The following is a 4,866-nucleotide window of genomic DNA, read 5'->3' on the forward strand; positions in this document are numbered from 1 at the left end:
GTACACTCCCAGTTACACAGTCACACTCTCTGCTGATAGGTGTATAAAGTAAAAAGGAAAACTGTACTTTATTTTCATGCCTGTCTTCCCACATATCGTCCAAGTTTTGTTTTTATTCTTCCAGGAGAAATCTGCTTAAAATGTTTTACTGATATGGTACTGTGACTTTTTTTAGCTTGTTACTAGTATTAAGGTTTACATGTTGTATGTTACATAGTGTGTTATATGTAAGAATAAAAGCTGTGTCAAACCTCAATGAGCAGAAGCTCTGGTACACAGTGTGACTCATCTTTTATAACACACACTTCATTTGAACAGCTTCCATCTCTGTCCGGGTTATTACTGACAGAAAAGTACTTTATTGATCTGATATTCCTTCAAGCTGTTGCAGATTTGACTGAACTAGAAGGGCAGGAGACCATTCAGAAAAGAGCAGTGTACTTTGGCTTGGATCTTACTTAAACAGCATATTTTTGTTGATGTAGTAGATCTGTGTGTGCATCCATTGAGTTGTTTTTTTCTTGTACTGAATAAAATCAACAGTTCTTTAACTTCACTAACGCGTCTCCTTCGTTTTTACATGTTGATTCAGTGGTTCCTAACCTTTTATGTTAAGCTACCCCTTTTCTATCATTCAGTAAACTGAGTGACATATATTTTGATATATTTTATAGATATTTATTGTATTGTATCTATTGTATCTGTAATGATTATTTTTATTTTAGTAACAAATTAATCGCATTTTTGGAGGCTTTCCCATGCTCAAAAACTCATGAAACGCGGCGCACATGTCAGTCGTGGTGAAAAATCTCGTGTTTTCTAGGGGTCCACTATAAGCATGGCAAAATGGCCCCTCAGGGGCCCATAAACTGTACATGCCGGGGCCCCTTTCTCCGATATGCATAAAAATCGGCACACGCGTAAAAAATCCATTGGGCGCCATATCCCAAACCCAACAGGAAGTCGGCCATTTTGGATTTAGCAGTCATTTGCACGCGTGTATTTGAATGAGAATTGATCGAATCAACTTCAGATTTGGACACAGCCATTTAAAGATATTCACATTTAAAAGTTGTGCTATTTACAACTTTCCGTCGAACGGCGTGCCCGTGGCGTGGTGTTGAATTTCAACGACTCGCCATGAAAGAGGAGTTGTCATAACTTCTGCGTACATGATCCAATCTCAGCGAAACTTCACATGTCTGATAAGAGTCCCGCCCTGAACACGTCTATGTGATAATATTCAGTAATAGTGAGAGCACCACCTAGTGGTGAAAGGAAATGTCATTTTTATACTTTTATGTACATCTTCCAGCAGATTAACCAGATACAGCTGAAATTCCTTAGGATCCTTAGGAAGATGACAATGATATCTTATGAATCTTAAGAATTTGCATAGAACCACGTTGCCATGGCGACGCAGCAAAAAAGCTTTTGTGTTAACATTTGAACACTTTTTGGGGGCCTAAACCCGAAAACTTGTGAAACTTTTTAATCAGACATTCATGATTAAAAGTTGTGCTATTTACGACATTCCGTCTAACAGTGTGCCCCTGGTGTCATGTCCAATTTCAACGATTTGCCATGAAAAGGAAGTTGTCATAACTTCAGTGTACATGATCCAATCTCAATGAAACTTCACGTTTGATAACAGTCCCGCCCTGAACACATCTACATGACAATATTAAGATATAGTGATAGCACCACCTACTGGCAACAGGAAGTAAGCGCTGAGTGGCAATTTTCATGTTGGGGTCCACACATGTTACGCCGGCACGTGACGTGACCGCAGCACACCTCGTTGGCACGTGATGCGGCCGCAGCACAACCCCAATGAATTTTGAACAGATTATTTCCTGTTTAGGGAACTTTTATGTATTTATTTATTATTTGTAACAATCATACAGACTTAATAGGCTTCTTTTTTGACAAATTCAATGTTTTATTGTGTCCGACACTTGGCCATTGTTAGATTAGACAAGTTCTTTAACAGTTTCCTTTACATTTACTTTTATTCACAGAAGTGAACCAAATGCTGAGATTTTAAAGTTTTCTTACACACACACCCCCAATGAAGCTTTGGTGACCCCTAGAGTGTTGATTGATGATAAGGGGGTTGGTGGCGTCAATGACTTGATGAAGTCAAATACAGTAACTCCCTTGCTTCACCTTCCCCTTCCAAGTGTGAAGGAGAAACTACGGTGGCCTCACAACACGGTGAAATGTGTACAACCCTATTTCGAGCCAGTGTTTGGTTTGTCCCCTCTGGGCTACTGTAGAAACATGGCGGTTCAATATGGCATCTGTAGACATAAAAGGCTCATTCAAGGTAACAAAAAGACAAAACATACCTATGAAATGAAGTATATTCCACTTCTGACAATAGATCATTCTAAATGTTACACACTGGACCTTTAAAGTTGCAGTAGGCAACTTTTATAAAAATAACTAATGGAAATAGAAAGCACCTACATGATACTTACACCTGGTTCATGAAGCCATTATATGCATAAACTTTGTTTCACCCTTTATCTAACTACACTTTATGTCAGTGGGATGTTGAGACTGAAATACTAAGGTCATGATAAGACCTATCATCGTGCCACACTATCTGTTTGTTGCCCCAGAACTCAGGTTGTTTAACTGTGTTAAAGTGACTCTCAAACAGGGATAAAGGGACACTGCCTCTTTGACTTTTCACTGTAGCTACACAGCTGAGTCCATCTATGGATGCTAAATAAAACTTAAAGAAAGAGAAGATCAAACTTTGAATTTTATTTAACCTTTATTTAACCAGGAAAAGTCCCATTGAGTTAGAGTAACTCTTCTCCCAGGGAGTCCTGGCCAAGACTGGCGGCAAAGTCTCAAAAAAACAAATAAAAATAATAAGAAAGAGACAAAGTTACATACTGTACAACACAAATCTCTGTACGATGACACTATAGGTACATAGGAACACAAAGAAGAGCATTACACTTAACTCAAGCTAACAAACAGACATGACAACTTAAAGCACCGTGAGTTAGAAAACAATTACACTGTTCTGGTCAAGTTGACTTTAAAAGGGTTTTTTTATAGTATTAAAAGGGGGGAATGTGAGTCTAATGGATTTTAGGGTGTATTTGAAATTGCATTCCAGGACATTTGGTGCATAGGATATGAGAAAAGCTGTTTTACCAAGTTCTGTTCTTGTCAGGAGTTCGTTTCAGTACCCAAAAGCAGACTAGAGCGATGGTGAAAGTGTAAGAGGTTTATCAGATCAATCTGACGTGGAAAGGAATGAGCTGATGGGGTGGGTCGTGGGCTGGGTCTCAGGTTCTGTTGGTGAAGGGGAGTTATGTAGAGAAGAGCTGGGCAGGAGAGGCATGGTGGAAGGAAAATCCAGGTACGAGCTGTGCAGATTGGCAGGAAAGACATGAAATGCCACAACACTGAGTTCTATCATCTCAGGTGTAATATGAAAACACTAATTTAGAAGAGTTGCTACTAACCTATGCGTTTGCAAGTCTTGCAGAAGAAAATGATGGTCAACGGGTGTCAAATGCTTAGATAAGTGCAATTGAAATAGAGCAGCACAGAGACTGTTTTGTTATCTAGAAGCAGTTGAAAAATATCATTTGCAAACAGGAGGTTACAGCGGCGTAATAGTACTGGTGTCCTTGTCGGAAAACCAGACTGGAGTAGGATGAGAAAAAATGACAGTTGGTTGCGAAGCTAAAAATGTGTATTTATAAGAGTTTCAAACAGTGTTAGCCAAGACAGATAGTCTGGAGATGTTGGCCGGTAATTGTTCTAAAGCCAAGGGTTCTTCCAACTTTGTTAATAGTGGGAGAAACAAAATGCAGATGATTCCATGACTTGGGGATAGAAGCCACGTGTATGAGACTAGAGATTGAGAAATGGAGGAAGATAGGAAGCAAATCAAGTTTGTTTATTTCAAGTTCGTATTATTAGAACCCTTTGATTTCTCACCATATGTTAGTTGTAATGTAGCTATCCTGGGAGATGGTAAATACCCCTCCTGAAAGTGTTTATCAGTTCAAAATAATCAAATCATCAGAGATCATTGACACGGTAATATATAAATTTCAATTTCAATTTTGACTATCTTTACGGTGGTCGTGTTGAAGTAGAATTGCCCAACAGTTTATGGAGAGTAATGTATATAATTATATAATTAGTTCAATTAGTACTTCACCTTGATCGAGTTGCAACATTAAATTCTGCTTAGATGTAATGCACAGAACAACAATCTAATGATATCATAATGCAATAATAAACACATTAATAACAATAAACTAAAGGGACCAGGTTTGCTTCATAATTTACCAGATTTTACATTTTGGATATGTAAGTGCATATTTATCTGATTGTTCACTGTCAGGTAACAAAGTGTTTAATGGCAAGACTTTAAGTTGAGTATTAAGTATTTTTACATTGCAGTATTAGCGCAGTCCTTGTAATAGGTAGTAAGAAGTAGAAGAATTGAGTGTCTAATTCCACTACTGATAATAATCGAGGCCATAGCAGGAATTTTAGGAAGGCAGAGAGCCCCCTTAAAAAAACAGGCAACAGAATTGAAGACTGGTACTGCTGATGGTGGGTTCAAACTCGGGATAATATGTTACATAATGTTGCGCATGCAGAGCTTTTCAGCTGCGCGAAGGACAGCATGTGGTTTGAAACAGAGCTATTTGCGAAACTCCCGATTATACTGTGTATAACAAGCCGATATATTTGTTAGAAAGAAGAAGCCTGTTAGAAATTGTATCAGAAAGATAGTGTGTAACAAGTGCCGAGGTTTTAAAGACTATAGCTGGCTGTGGCCATGGGTGTCGAAGATAGTCACAATGTGCACTTGAATTT

Source organism: Morone saxatilis, unplaced genomic scaffold (genome assembly GCF_004916995.1).
Source record: "Morone saxatilis isolate NCDOM2014 unplaced genomic scaffold, NCSU_SB_2.0 Contig4, whole genome shotgun sequence".
Taxonomy (NCBI): domain Eukaryota; kingdom Metazoa; phylum Chordata; class Actinopteri; family Moronidae; genus Morone; species Morone saxatilis.